This window comes from Nomascus leucogenys, chromosome 11 (assembly GCF_006542625.1).
Source record: "Nomascus leucogenys isolate Asia chromosome 11, Asia_NLE_v1, whole genome shotgun sequence".
Taxonomy (NCBI): Eukaryota; Metazoa; Chordata; class Mammalia; order Primates; family Hylobatidae; genus Nomascus; species Nomascus leucogenys.
Genome location: NC_044391.1, coordinates 41394990 through 41411598, shown reverse-complemented (window position 1 = coordinate 41411598; position 16609 = coordinate 41394990). Strand labels below are relative to the sequence as shown.

Genomic DNA, 16609 nt, shown 5'->3' with positions numbered 1-16609 from the left:
TTATATATCATTTGGTTAATGAATAATCATCATTTTTAATAACCACAGAAGTGATTATTTTACGTGGTATACAGATTTTATTTTGAGAAACATTGTTTTAAAAAGTGGATACTGACTCCATTATTTCTCAGTGAATAAACACTTCCAAGGATGAGAAGTTAACTGAGTATCTAAGAACCTTAACATAGCTGCAAAATAATATGTCAAGATTATCTCACTAGCCAGGTAAACAATAACAGTAAAAAATTAACAATAGCCTAGTAATGAAAAGGTGCAATGTATTAGAATGTCTATATAGACAACAGAAATAATTTGTAGTCTAAGAGCTCATTTGTCTTTAGTTCAAAATGGTGTTGATTTGTTTATCTGTCTTTTGGGACCAATGAAGAGAAAATGAATAGAAGCAGTGTGTTTCTGATGAGGCAGTATACATCTCTGGTGATAGTTGGGCAGTTTGGCCAATACGAGGTGACCTTTGCGTTTCTGCAGCATTCTGTTTTAGACATAATATATACACTGTACTGTGTTGAAGGAATGTTGAGGGAAAGGAAATAGCCTGATAAATTGCAGGGAAGAAAAAAAAAAGACAAACAGTTGGAAAGAATACACATCTGAATTCGGAAGACAGGAAGAAACAAGGAGTTAAGGATGCAGGCTTGCTCTTCACAGCTCTCTGGAGTGCAATAATTGAGACTGAGAACACAAATAATATTCTGAATAGGAAAAGAAGTCTGCTGCTGCAACTTACATTTGGAACGCAGACTACCATGGCAGTAAGCTGCTTCTGTTCCCATAGGAACCTGTATTCTCCAGCCCCAGTCTGACTAAACATTTGGAGCATATCTTCCACAGCTTCATGAGAAATGCATGAGTAAATTAAAATCTGTTCCCACTCTTTCCATATCCAGTGGCTGCAATTTCTCCCTTCTGTGTATTTTCTCTTTTGCTCATTCTCATTATCTCTTTATTTTTTCCTCTTCTTTTGTTTGGATGTTTCATCTTGTGTGTATCCTCTTAATTTTACACTTTCACTTTCTCAATAATGTTTATAAATCCTATGTTGGTATTTAAATGAAAATTATGTTTGGCATTTTAATGTAGATTTGGAAGAATTGAAAAGGTAAAAAACCCGAAGCCATCAGAGAGATGAGCTGAACAGCTTTAAGAGAACATCAACCTCGCCCTGCAGTATAACTGGGTGAGTCTGAAATTGGGACAGCTAGAGATTGAGCCCAGTCTCTAGGGAAGAGTCGAAATTCCTTCCCCCAAATTTCACATGGAAATTTGTTTATCAGAATCAGGCAGGGATGGCTAGCTTTACTTTCTGGAAAACCTATGATCTCATTTTATTAACTGTTTAGATTGGCTGCAAAATGCCTCCAAGATTATTTGATGGTTTAGTGTTTGACCTTGTTGCACCATAATAATTTGGTGGCCTCATGATTTCATTTAGAGCCTGATATTGTCAGTCACACCAGATTCAAGTGTAGTTCTTACACAGCTGGAAGTAAAAGTCTTCAAATATTGGCATTGGTATAGCCCATTGATATGATTTTAATTGTTGAGGGAATTAAGAATAATATGATGAAGAAGTATGAAGCAGGTCTAGAGTCAATGAAATTATTCAGCTCGATGAATTCTCACTTGTTGAATATAATGATTCTGCTGGCTATGTACACATTGTTACTGGGGCAGTGAGCATGTGAGGCTCAGGGTTTCTCATATCTGATCATATAATGACTGGAAGGTAGGCTAAAAAAATGTTTCTTAGCTTCAGAGTTGGTTGTTTTCTTCAGCCTCTATACTGCATTTAGTTCATCTTACCTCCTTTGCTGCAGCTGGGAAGGGTATTGTTGTGAGGCCATATTTCATGCTTGAAATAAAAGAGTTGGGAGCCATTTTGTGTTGGGTTCAAATCTCTTTCTTCTATTACCTCTCCAACTGTCCTAGGGAAGTTATTTAATCTCTTTGAATCTCCCCTTCTTCATCCTTAAAGTAGGAGCTTACAATAATATATAAAAAGAGTATATAACATCTATGGAGTTGTTTTCATGATTGAATGAGTTATTACCTGTCAATCACTTGGAACAGTCACAGAACATAGCAAGGCCTACTACCTGTTAGCCATTAGCGTTTTTATTGCTTAATATATTTTTCTTTATATCTCTTTCATCTTAGTTGGCAGGATGTCTTTTTTTTTTTTTTTTTCTTTGGAGACGGAGTCTCGCTCTTTCACCCAGGCTGGAGTGCAGTGGCGCAATCTCGGCTCATTGCAGGCTCCGCCCCCCAGGGTTCACGCCATTCTCCTGCCTCAGCCTCCCGCGTAGCTGGGACTACAGGCACCCGCCACCATGCCCGGCTAATTTTTTGTATTTTTAGTAGAGACGGGGTTTCACCGTGTTAGCCAGGATGGTCTCGATCACCTGACCTTGTGATCCGCCTGCCTCGGCCTCCCAAAGTGCTGGGATTACAGGCGTGAGCCACCGCGCCCGGCCCAGCAGGATGTCTTTGATTGGTGATTTTTGTCCTACTCAGAGTACAATGCATTAAAATAAAATAAACACTTGCAAACAAGGTACTCTTCTGAAGATTTACACATAGCTTACTGTACCATGTTGCTCATGATAAAGGTGATGTTAACCAGCTTGCTCACTACAAGTTTTCATAGAATATCAATGTCATAGCCACCTTTTCACAGATATGTGAGCTATACCAGGAGAAGTAACACATACGGATCAAGGTTGCCCATTAAGTCATGAGAGAGCTCTTCTTATAGCTAACATTTTCAGTACTCTCAGGGCAAGACTTTAGACTGAGGCATTAAGAACCTACCTTGGGCCGGACACGGTGGCTCATGCCTGTAATCCCAGCACTTTGGGCAGCCAAGGTGGGTGGATCACCCGAGGTCAGGAGTTCGAGACCAGCCTGGCCAAGATGGTGAAACCCTATCTCTACTGAAAATACAAAAATTAGCCAGGCATGGTGGCAGGTGCCTGTAATCCCAGCTACTCAAGAGGCTGAGGCAAGAGAATCGCTTGAACTCAGGAGGTGGAGATTGCAGTGAGCTGAGATCACACCATTGCACTCCAGTGTGGATGACAAGAGCAAAACTCTGTCACAAAAAAAAAAAAAAAAAAAAAAAAAAGAACCTATCTTGGTAAAAACTACACTAAAATAAAAGAGCTCATTTGTTTGGATGGGGTTCTTATGGCCAAATTTTGTATTTTATTTCTGATATTGTCGTTATAATGACAATGAAGGGGATCAATTCATTATTTATTTTTCTATTTATTTGTGTATTTGTCAGCTTGGGCTGTCATAAAAAAATACTATAGACTGGGTGGCTTAAACAACAGAAATTTATTTCTCACAGTCACAGTTGTGAGGGCTTAAAAGTCCAAGATCAAGGTGCCCACCGATTTGGTTCCCCAGTGAAACTGCTCTTCTTGGTTTGAAAATTGCTGCTTTTTCATGGTATTTCATGGTATCATAAAGTGGAGAAAGGGAGAGAAAGAGAAAGAGAGAGAGGGAGAGAAAGAGAGAGAGAGAGAGAAAGGGAGGAAGCAAACTCTCTGTTGTCTCCTCTTAGAAGGGCAGTAATCTCCATGAGGCCCCCTTCCCTCATGATCTCATCTAAACCTAACTATTTTACAAAGACCCCATCTCCAAATGCCATCATATTGGGAGTTAGTTAGGACTTCAACAAATGACATTGGTGGCAGGGTATAACTCAGTCCATAGCAGTTTGTTTAGTTATTGGTAAGAAACAGCAATAATTTGTGACAGTTCTTTATAAGGAAAAAATATTGTGGAGCTTGAAATTTAAAAGGATCCTGTTTTTTAGCCAGAAAATATGTAATAAAATATAAGCATCAATCTTACTGAGAAGGTTTAGTATAAACTAAGTATGATTTGAATACAAAAACTCCCAAAAGGTTCTCATTAGAGGCAGACTCATAAGGTCTGCCACTCCTCATCAGACACGTGTTGTCAAAAAATATTGAGACACACGTGTAAAAGTTAGTAGGTTCTCAGAAGATATTATAAATTGTAAGTTTCTTAAACTTTTTCTGTCTTTCTCAGAGCTAGTCAAATACTAGAATCTGAAATTACCAATTTGGGGGTCACACATTTCTTTGGGTTAATATTGTGCCTCCCTAAATGTTCTTTTTAAGTGGGAATATATTCCCTTGAAGGCAGGACATAGTAACATCTAATGATAGGAAAATTTTCCTGGCCAAGAGTGAATAGAAGAGAAAGCAACCTGGGGAATGGGACACTGAATTGCTAAGTATAGGTGTGGAGGGAGAAGAGAGGGGTCAGGGACACAGCCCTGGGGTTTCCCATTACAATCCTGTGGAAGGCCAGGAATAGAATGAACGGAATGAGATCACCTAGGTGCAGAGTGGTGTCTAAAGGATAATAAAGACCACTTACTGGTATATTTGGTTTGTTAATGTTTCACATACAAAAATAACCTAATGACCACCTGTTTTTCAGTTCCAGGTAATCATCATCATATACTAACTCTATGACTTTCATTGTTTTTTTCAGATAAGCAAAAAGAAAAGTAAGAGATACGGAACTGAACTTCCCTTTGGCAAAAAATTTAGAAAATGATAATTAGGTGAGGAGAGACCTTAAAACAGAAAATTATATACTTTGGGGTTATTGAAAAACAATTTACTACCATGATATTATACTATATAAGAGAAGAACTGATGTAGAACTATATGGATAAGAGTAGTACTGAATGGTTTTATCATAAAAAATATTTTTTCATACCTAGTCCCACAGACATAAAAAATATTTTTTAGCTTATTCTTCTATTAAGACTCAAAGCAAAGTAAATGGAATATAAATCTCTCTTTCCCCCCTTATTTACCTTAAGAAATCTGTGAGTCATTCTTCAACATATAAAAAATATTTATAAGGCCAGTACCTTGAGAACATCAAAATTTCTAAAAAACACATATGAACTTACATAGTCAATAATAAGATTTGTCAAGAGCCCTGAGTGAAAGGAAATGGTGAATTAGCCTGGCGAATTAATCTGCTCATCAGTGTAGGAGTTATTACATAAAAGTGGAAACTTGGGTAATGATATTTTCTTTACATTCACCTGATGGATCTATGATTTTTAGACAGGCATGAACAGATGGCGTTTTATGATCCAGAAGGAAATGATATTTTGTTTTTCTAAAGTCAGTTATTCACAGAGATACTGAGTATACCTCAAACTTACGTGGTTTTAAGTATAAAATCACAGATGAGTCATATAATACCCAGTTTCTGTGCACATTTGCTGAAAACAGGTATCTTTTTATGTATTTTCAGTTCACAATATTTGTCAGAACTTCAATGTATTTAAGCTGGGTACTATGTTTTTTGCCAAAACAAACCATATGAAGACTCACCCTTTGGTAGGAACTCTGATATTTGGTATGCATTAAGCATTATTGTTGTTATGTTTATAATTTACCATGCATTTTCTAGTAATTAAAGATGGCATTTTATTTAATATGGCTAAGGTTATAGTTGTAAGAACTAGCTAAAATATATTCAAATCCTTTTAAAGCTCTGTATTAGTCTGTTCTTGCACTGCTATAAAGAAATACCTGAGACTAGTAATTTATAAAGAGAAGAGGTTTAATTGGCTTATGGTTCTTCAGGCTGTACAAGAATCATGGCTAGGGACACGTCAGAAAATTTTCAGTCATGGCAAAAGGTGAAGGGGAAGCAGGCAGGTCTTACTTGACTGAGCAGGAAGAAGAGGTGAGGGGTGCTACACGCTTTTAAACAACTAGGCATTGCGACAACTCACTCTCACGAGAACAGAACCAAAAGGGAAATCCACCCCCATGATCCAATTAGTTCCTTTTAAACAACTAGGCATTGCGACAACTCACTCTCACGAGAACAGAACCAAAAGGGAAATCCACCCCCATGATCCAATTAGTTCCCACCAGACCCCACCTCCAACACTGGGGATTTCAGCTGGACATGAGATTTGGGCAGGGACACAGACCCAAACCATGCCAAGCTTCCTTTGTTCAAGCAGAGAATACTTAGAGGTAAACAGGTTCAGAGGACCTAAAATATATTAAGAAGGATAGAAATTATATACTATTTATTCTTTTTGTGAATTTCAAGGACCAGGTTTTTCTTAGAGAGGAACTCCTGTGATTTAGGTTCACTTTAAATTCTGAGCAGTACAAATGGTGCTTTTTGGTAATGATTATCAATCTGTAAGTTTTGTTTGCAGTAAAGGGGAGGGCCTAAATAATCACAACTCAGTTCGTTAATTTATAATTAATATTTCACCTAAAAAGAAAATTGGTTTATTGTAGGAAAAATAATAATAGTGAAATGCTCATATCAAATTTTATTGTAAAGCTGTTTCATAATTAGAGTTTTATCAGATGTTATATTGTAGCATTAGCAAACTGGAACATGCAGTAGTAAATATCAGCTGTAAGGGTTTTGGTAACTTCCTAAACTCTTTATAATTAATGACTCTTAAAAATGTTTGTAGTGTTATTTTTATTATGTCACCAAGTCATTAATATTTCAACATGATAATAATCCAACTAAATGTACTTTTCCAGTTAAAACCACAGTAACCAAGGTACCTTTTCAGTTAATAACAACATTGCCCAATATAAAAAAAATTACTTCCTGAGAATTCCTGTAAAGCAGGATTTCTCAACCATGACACTATTGACACTTTGGGGCAAATAATTCGTTGCTGTGTGAGCTGTCCTGTGATTACAGGATGTTTAGTAACATCTTCGGCATCTACCCGCTAAATGCCAATAGCACCTCCTTTCAGTTGTGACAACCAGAAATGTGTCCAGATGTTGTTAAGTGACCCATGGCTTGGTTGAAAATCACTGCAGTAAGAGCATAAATGTACCCATTTCTTAGGTGGCAAATAGCATACCCTTTGGTGGTTGAGTTAGCCTAAGAGTAAACCTAACTTTGTGGTCGTGAGTCACTCTTCTTTTTAAGTCATATCATCTTATCTAACTCATTCTAAATCTAGCCCATTCCTTCAATGTGCCCCATTTCTCAGCATTACTAATTTTGGTGATTGAGTGCTTAAATGGATTTATAATTCAGACTGGCTCTGTTATTTGCTATAGGTGCACTTTACAAAAATATCACAATTTAAATGACTTTTTTTCTAAGCATTACAAAGGGTAACAGAGACTGCATGTTTACAATAACCATACAAATATATTTTAAAATGGTGTTTCTATCCATATCTCTGGGGTCTGTATCAATAAATAGGTATATTATTAGAAGTCACAAGGAAAATTAAGAAACACCAGAGAATGAATTGGCTCAGCCATGCTTGTATCTTCTTGGCATATTGGGATATTATCTTTCTGAATCTCCTTCACTGGCCCACTTTCTATTTAGTCTGACTCATTTTCTCAGGGATGAATTTATTAAAACAAAAACACACAGGCCTTTCAAATTTTGCTGAAGCTTCATTACAGTGGAGATAGGGTCTAGAGGATCTGATGACAGAATCTCTTGCTCTCTCTCTCTTTCCCTCTCGGACACACACACACACACACACACAATTTCCTGTGATACTAGTAAGCAATGATGTATAAAATTTAAAAGTTAGAAAAACTATTTAGGTATTTTTAATGACAGAGGAAGAAGAAATATGAAATTCATTTTTTATTAGCACCAGCCAGATGTGAGTATACATAAAATAGACAAATTGAGGAATAAAGTACTCCCAAAGGTAGACTGTATTGAAACCCATTACTCTCTGCATTCTCATTTGTTAAAAAAAAAAGTATATATATCCCTTAAAAACTTTACACTGCGTGGTTTTAAAATACTGGATTCAGAAGTTAGCATATATGGGGGATATACAAGTCGTGAAAATTTTCTTGATGACAATTATTTTTAAAATATAACATATTAGTAGTGAAAGGGCAAGTTCACCGTTGTCATTTTCCTGGGTTTAAGGAGGGAACAGTCAACAGAGAAATAGAGGTGATATTTATACCTGCTACATTCTAGATACTTCGTAATTTCTTTGTATATGCATTTGGTTATACAGAAAACATTTTACTTTGTTCTCATATCAATATAATTGTATTCATTTAGCCAGCCATTTCTTGAGTTATCTGTTATAGCCTATACTTTGTTAGGTGCTGGGATATAATGATAAGTAAAGCAAAAGTCCAAATCTCCATGAGTTCCCAGTCTAGTGGAGAAAAAATTAATATATAGGTAATTGTAATGAGTGGAGAAGGGAGCTAGTATGAGATGAAGCTGGTCAAGGAGAGTGAGGAAGGTGATACAACAGTACCGGCACCAAAGAAGAGGCTCGCTGGACCCTTAGCACATATAGTGGAGGAGCAGAGGAGAAGGTGAGTAAGAGCAGAAGAAGCAAATGCAAGAGGTTTAAGTCAACAAGAAAACTCTGCAGAGTTATTTAAAGACTTTGATGTGACTAGTTGTACAGCACCTATGGTGGAAGAGTAAAAGGCAAGGCTTGGGGCCAGGTGCGGTGGCTCATGCCTGTAATCCCAGCACTTTGGGGGGCCAAGGCGGGTGGATCACGAGGTCAGGAGTTGAAGACCAGACTGGCCAAAACGGTGAAACCCCGTCTCTACTAAAAATACAAAAATTAACCAGGCGCAGTGGCAGGCGCCTGTAATCCCAGCTACTCAAGGGGCTGAGGCAGAATTGCTTGAACCTGGGTGGCAGAGGTTGCAGTAAGCCGAGACTGTACCACTGCACTCCAGCCTGAGTGATAGAGTGAGACTATGTCTCAAAAAAAAAAAAAAAAAAAAAAAGCAAGGATTTGAACACAGATGCTCTGAACACCAAATCTCCATTTCACTTGTGTTTTTCCCTAGTCATCAATCTTATAAGAACTGTGTATTAGGCCATTCTCACATTGCTATAAAGAAATATCCAAGACTGGGTAATTTATAAAGAAAAGAGGTTTAACTGGCTCAGGATTCTGCAGGCTTTACAGGAAGCATGGTGCTGGCATCTGCTCACCATCTAGAAGGGCCTCAGGAAGCTTACAATCATGGCAAAAGGCAAAGGGGGAGCAGGCATGTCACTTGGCAAAAGCAGGAGCAAGAAAGCAATTGGGGTGGGGAGGTGCCACATACTTCTAAAGGAACAGATCTGATGAGAACTCACTATCACAAAGACAGCACCAAGCTACAAGGGATCCACTCCCATAATCTAAACACCTCCCTCCAGGCCACACCTCCAGCATTGGAGAATCTAATTTAACATGAGATTTGGATGGGGTCATGTATTTGAACTGTATCATTTCACCCCAGCCCCCTTCAAATCTTATGTCCTCACATTTCAAAATATAATAATCTCTTCTCAATATTCCCCTGAAAATCTTAACTCATTCCAGCATTAATCCAACAGTCCCAAGTTCCAAATCCACAGTATTATTTGGAAATGAGTTTCTTTTACCTATGAGCTGTAAAAAAAATTAAATAAATAAAAAATAAGTTAGTTGCTTCGAAGATACAATGGGAGTTCAGGCACTGGGTAAACATTCCTGTTCCAAAAGACAGAAATCATCAAAAAGAAAGGGGCTACATGCCCCATACAAGTTCAAAACCCCACGGGGCAGTCATTCAGTCTTAAAGTTCCAAAGTCATCTCCATTGACTATATGTCCCACATCCAGGGAAAATGGGTGCAGAAGGTGGGCTTTCAAGGCCTTAGGCAGCTCCACCTTGTGGCTTTGCAGAGTGCATGCCCCAAGGCTGCTCTCACAGGCTGCAGGTGAGTGACTGCCCCTTTTCTCCATGCAGAGTGCAAGCTACTGGTATATCTACCATTCTCAGGTCTGGAGGATGGCGGCCCTCTTCCCACAGTTCCACTAGGCAATGCCCCAGTGGGGACTCTGTGTGAGGCCTCTAACTCCACATTTCTCCTCCACACTCCCTTGGTAGAGGTTCTCTGTGAGGGGCTCCATCACAACAGCAGGCTTCTGCCTGGACACAGAGACTTTCTCATATATCCTCTGAAATCTAGGCTGAGGCTACCAAGCCTCAACTCTTACACTCTGTGTACCTGAAAACTTAACTTTACATAGAAGCTGCCTAAGCTTACAGCATGCACCCTCTGGAGCTATGGCCCAAGCTATGCCTGGGCCTGTTTGAGCCAAGGCTGGATCTGGAACAGCCAGGGTGTGGGGAACATTGTCCTGAGACTGTGTGGGGCAGCAAGGCCCTAGGCCTGTCCCACAAAACCATTCTTCTCTCTTAGGCATTCAGGACTGTGATGAGAGGGGCTGCTGCAAAGGTCTCTGAAATGCCTTCAAGGCCTTTTTCCTATCATCTTGGCTAGCAGCACTTGGCTCCCTTTTAGTTATGCAACTTTCTCTAGCAAATTGTTGCTCCAGTAAAAGCTGTTTCTTTTTCTGCCACATGGCCAGGCTGTAAATTTTCCAAACTTTTATGCTCTGCTTCCCTTTTAAATATAAGTTTCAACTTTAAGTTATTTATTTGTATCCTCATCTGAAGTTAGGCTGTTAGAAGCAACCAAGTCACATTGAAATATTTTGGTTCTTAGAATTTTTTTCCACTGGATACCCTAAATTATCTGTGAAGTTTAAATTCTCACAGATCCCTAGGAAATGAACAGAATGCAGCCAAGCATTCTTGGGAAACACAAGTGCAACAGGGATTTGGTATCCAGAGGATTTGTGTTCAAATCCTGCCATTATCAGTTACTAGAAAACTACATACCGTAGCCTCTCTAAGATAGTTTATTCTTACACAAAATATGGTTGTTTTGAGAATTAATGGTAAGAAGCATGTGAAGATCATTTTAAACTGTAACCCACTGCACACAATAGTAAGTTTTATGTGTGGCAACCAAACGGAATTAGTCAGACATAGAATGCAGTGCACAATGAGAGTACTTCTCTGGGGGGTCTGTTCCAAGATGGCCAAATAGGAACAGCTCCGGTCTGCAGCTCCCAGCATGATCAACGCAGAAGACGTGATTTCTGCATTTCCAACTGAGGTACCTGGTTCATCTCATTGGGACTGGTTGGACAGTGGGTGCAGCCCACAGAGGGTAAGCTAAAGTAGGGCAAGGCATCACCTCACCCAGGAAGTCCAAGGGGTTGAGGGATTTCCCTTCCCTAGCCAAGGGAATCCATGACAGACTGTACCTGGAAAATCGGGACATTGCCACCCAAATACTGTGCTTTTCCAACAGTCTTAGCAAATGGCACACCAGGAGATTATATCCCATGCCTGGCTTAGTGGGTCCCATGCCCACGAGCCTTACTCAAGGCTAGCACGGCAGTCTGAGATCAAACTGTGAGGCAGCAGCCTGGCTGGGGGAGGGGCGTCTGCCATTGCTGAGGCTTAAGTAGGTAAACAAAGTGGTCTGGAAGCTTGAACAGGGTGGAGCCCACTGCAACTCAAGGAGGCCTGCCTGCCTTTGTAGACTCCACCTCTGGGGGCAGGGCATAGCTGAACAAAAGGCAGCAGAAACTTCTACAGACTTAAACGTCCCTGTCTGATAGCTCTGAAGAGAACAGTGGTTCTCCCAGCACAGTGTTTGAGCTCTGAGAACGGACAGACTGCCTCCTCAAGTGGGTCCCTGACCCCAGTGTAGCTTAACTGGGAGACACCTCCCAGTAGGGGCTGACTGACACCTCGTACAGCCGGTGCCCCTCTGAGACAAAGCTTCCAGACGAAGGATCGGGCAGCAATATTTGCTGTTCTGCAATATTTGCTGTTCTGCAGCCTCTGCTGGTAATACCCAGGCAAACAGGGTCTGGAGTGGACCTCCAGCAAAGCCCAACAGACCTGCAGCTGAGGGACCTGACTGTTAGAAGTAAAACTAACAAACAGAAAGGAATAGTATCAACATCAACAGAAAGGACATCCACACCAAAACCCCAACTGTAGGTCACCATCATCAAACAGTAAAGGTAGATAAAACTACAAAGATGGGGAGAAACTAGAGCAAAAAAGCTGAAAATTCTAAAAAGCAGAGCGCCTCTTCTGCTCCGAAGGATCACAGCTCCTTGCCAGCAAAGGAACAAAGCTGGATGGAGAATGACTTTGAGAGTTGACAGAAGTAGGTTTCAGAAGGTCAGTAATAACAAACTTCTCCGAGCTAAAGAAGGATGTTCGAATCCATAGCAAGGAAGCTACAAACCTTGAAAAATGATTAGACAAATGGCTAACTAGAATAAACAGTGTAGAGAAGAGCTTAAATGACCTGATGGAGCTGAAAACCATGACAAGAGAACTACGTGACACATGCACAAACTTCAGTAGCCAATTCAATCAAGTGGAAGAAAGAGTATCAGTGACTGAAGATCAAATTAATGAAATGAAGTGAGAAGAGAAGTTTACAGAAAAAAAGAGTAAAAAGAAATGAACAAAGCCTCCAAGAAATATGGGACTATGTGAAAAGACCACATTGTTTGATTGGTATACCTGAAAGTGATGGGGAGAATGGAACCAAGTTGGAAAACACTCTGCAGGATATTATCCAGGTGAACATCCCCAATCTAGCAAGGCAGGCCAACATTCAAATTCAGGAAATACAGAGAACACCACAAAGGTACTCCTTGAGAAGAACAACCCCAAGACACATAACTGTCAGATTAACCAATGTTGAAATGAAGGAAAAAATGTAAAGGGCGGCCAGAGAGAAAGATCAGGTTACCCACAACGGGAAGCCCATCAGACTAACACTGGATCTCTCAGCAGAAACTCTACAAGCCAGAAGAGAGTGGGGACCAATATTCAACATTCTCAAAGAAAAGAATTTTCAACCCAGAATTTCATATCCAGCCAAACTAAGCTTCATAAGTGAAAGAGAAATAAAATCCTTTACAGACAAGAAAATGCTGAGAGATTTTGTCACCACCAGGCCTGCCTTACTAGAGCTCCTGAAGGAAGCACTAAACATGGAAGGGAACAACTGGTAACAGCCACTGCAAGAACATGCCAAATTGTAAAGACCATCAATGCTAGGAAGAAACTGCATCAACTAATGAGAAAAACAACCAGCTAACATCATAATGACAGGAACAAAGTCACACATAACAGTATTAACCTTAAATGTAAATGGGCTAAATGCCCCAATTAAAAGACACAGACTGACAAATTGGATAAAGAGTCAAGACGCATCAGTGTGCTGTATTCAGGAGACCCATGTCACATTCAGACACACACAGGCTGAAACTAAAGAGATGGAGGAAGATCTACGAAGCAAATGGAAAGCAAAGAAAAAGCAGGGGTTGCAATCCTAGTCTCTGATAAAACAGACTTTAAACCAACAAAGATCAAAGAAGGCCATTACATAATGGCAAGGGGATCAATTCAACCAGAAGAACTAACTACGCTAAATATATATGCACCCAATACAGGAGTACCTAGATTCATAAAACAAGTCCTTAGAGACATACGAAGATACTTAGACTCCCACACAATAATAATGGGAGACTTTACACCCCACTGTAAATATTAGATCAACAAGACAGAAGGTTAACAAGGATATCCAGGACTTGAACTCAGCTCTGCACCAAGCGGACCTAATAGACAGCTACAGAACTCTCCATCCCAAATCAACAGAATATACATTCTTCTCAGCACCACATCACACTTATTCCAAAATTGACCACACAGGTGGAAGTAAGCACTCCTCAGCAAATGTAAAAGAAGAGAAATCACAACAAACTGCCTCTCAGACCACAGTACAAACAAATTAGAACTCAGGATTAATAAACTCACTCAAAACTGCACAACGACATGAAAACTGAACAACCTCCTCCTGAATGACTACTGGGCAAATAATGAAATGAAGGCAGAAATAGAGATGTTGTTTGAAACCAATGAGAACAAAGACACAACATACCAGAATCTCTGGGACACATTTAAAGCAGTGTGTAGAGGGAAATTTATAGCACTAAATGCCCACAAGAGAAAGCAGGAAAGATCTAAAATCGACACCCTAACATCACAATTAAAAAAGAACTAGAGAAGCATGAGCAAACACATTCAAAAGCTAGCAGAAGGCTAGACATAACTAAAATCAGAGCAGTACTGAAGGAAATAGAGACACAAAAAACCCTTCAAAAAATTAATGAATCCAGGAGCTGGTTTTTTGAAAAGATCAACAAAATTGATAGACCGCTAGCAAGACTAATAAAGAAGAAAAGAGAAAAGAATCTAATAGACGCAATAAAAAATGAAAAAGGGGATATCACCACTGATCCCACAGAAATATGAATGAGCATCAGAGAATACACTATAAACACCTCTATGCAAATAAACTAGAAAATCTAGAAGAAATGGATAAATTCCTGGACACATACACCCTCCCAAGACTAAACCAGGAAGAAGTTGAATCCCTGAATAGACCAATAACAGGCTCTGACATTGAGGCAATAATTAATAGCCTACCAACCAAAAAAAGTCTAGGGCCAGTCGGATTCACAGCTGAATTCTACCAGAGGTACAACGAGGAGCTGGTACCATTCCTTCTACAACTATTCCAATCAATAGAAAAAGAGGGAATGCTCCCTAAGTCGTTTCATGAGGCCAGCATCATCCTGAAAACAAAGCCTGGCAGAGACACAACAAAAAAAAGAGAATTTTAGACCAATATCCCTGATGAACATCGATGCAAAAATCCTCAATAAAATACTAGCAAACCAAATCCGGCAGCACATCAAAAAGCTTATCCACCATGATCAAGTTGGCTTCATCCCTGGAATGCAAGGCCGGTTCAACATATGCAAATCAATAAACATAATCCATCACATAAACACAACCAATGACAAAAAACACATGATTATTTCAATAGATGCAGAAAAGTCCTTCGACAAAATTCAACAGCGCTTCATGCTAAAAACTCCCAATAAACTAGGTATTGATGGAATGTATCTCAAAATAATAAGAGCTATTTATGACAAACCCACAGACAATATCATACTGAATGGGCAAAAGCTGAAAGCATTCTCTTCGAAAACTGGCACAAGACAAGGATGCCCTCTCCCACCACTCCTATTCAACATAGTATTGGAAGTTCTGGCCAGGGCAGTCAGGCAAGAGAAAGAAATAAAGGGTATTCGATTAGGAAAAGAGGAAGTCAAATTGTCCCTGTTTGCAGATGACATGATTGTATGTTTAGAAAACCCCATCGTCTCAGCCCAGAATCTCCTTATGCTGATAAGCAACTTCAGCAAAGTCTCAGCATACAAAATCAATGTTCAAAAATCACAAGCATTCCTATACACCAATAACAGACAGAGAGCCAAATCATGAGTGAACTCCCATTCACAATTGCTACAAAGAGAATAAAATAACATAACTCAGAATCCAGCTTACAAAAGATGTGAAGGACCTCTTCAAGGAGAACTACAAACCACTGCTCAATGACATAAAAGAGGACACAAACAAATGGAAGAACATTCCATGCTCATGGATAGGAAGAATCAATATCGTGAAAATGGCCATACTGCCCAAGGTAATTTATAGATTCAATGCCATCCCCATCAAGCTATCGATGACTTTCTTCACAGAATTGGAAGAAACTACTTTAAAGCTCATATGGAACCAAAAAGCCTGCATTGCCAAGACAATCCTAAGCGAAAAGTACAAAGCTGGAAGCATCATGCTACCTGACTTCAAACTATACTACAAGGTTACAGTAACCAAAACAGCATGGTACTGGTACCAAAACAGAGAGATAGACCAATGGAACAGAACAGAGACCTCGGAAATAACACCACATGTCTACAACCATCTGAACTTTGACAAACCTGACAAAAACAAGAAATGGGGAAAGGATTCCCTATTTAACAAATGGTGCTGGGAAAACTGGCTAGCCATAGGTAGAAAGCTCAAACTGGATCCCTTCCTTACACCTTACACAAAAATTAATTCAAGATGGATTAAAGACTTAAATGTTAGATCTAAAACCATAAAAACCCTAAAAGAAAACCTAGGCAATACCATTCAGGACATAGGCATGGGCAAGGACTTCATGACTAAAACACAAAAAGCAATGGCAACAAAAGCCAAAATACACAAATGGGATCTAATTAAACTAAAGAGCTTCTGTACAGCAAAAGAAACTACCATCAGAGTGAACAGGCAATCTACAGAATGGGAGAACATTTTTGCAATCTACTCATCTGACAAAGGGCTAATATTCAGAATCTACAATGAACTCAAACAAATTTACATGAAAAAATCAAATAACTCCATCAAAAAGTGGGCAAAGGATATGAACAGATACTTCTCAAAAGAAGACATTTATGCAGCCAACAGAGACATGAAAAAATGCTCATCATCACTGGACATTAGAGAAATGCAAATCAAAACCACAGTGAGATACCATCTCACACCTGTTAGAATGGTGATCATTAAAAAGTCAGGAAACAACAGGTGCTGGAGAGGATGTGGAGAAATAGGAATGCTTTTGCACTGTTGGTGGAAGTATAAACTAGTTCAACCATTGTGGAAGACAGCGTGGTGATTCCTCAAGGGTCTAGAACTAGAAATAACATTTGACCCAGCAACCTCATTACTGGGTATATACCCAAAAGATAATAA

The 16609-nt window shown here is 39.4% G+C and overlaps 1 long non-coding RNA gene across 1 annotated transcript in view; it reads left to right on the top strand.

Moving 5' to 3' along the window:
* Positions 1-16609, top strand: part of LOC101175942 — a 246917-nt gene that overhangs the window by 193038 nt on the left and 37270 nt on the right. The window contains exon 5 of the long non-coding RNA XR_001116472.2: positions 4555-4627. This is a non-coding gene — a long non-coding RNA (uncharacterized LOC101175942). The remainder of the gene's footprint in view (positions 1-4554; positions 4628-16609) is intronic.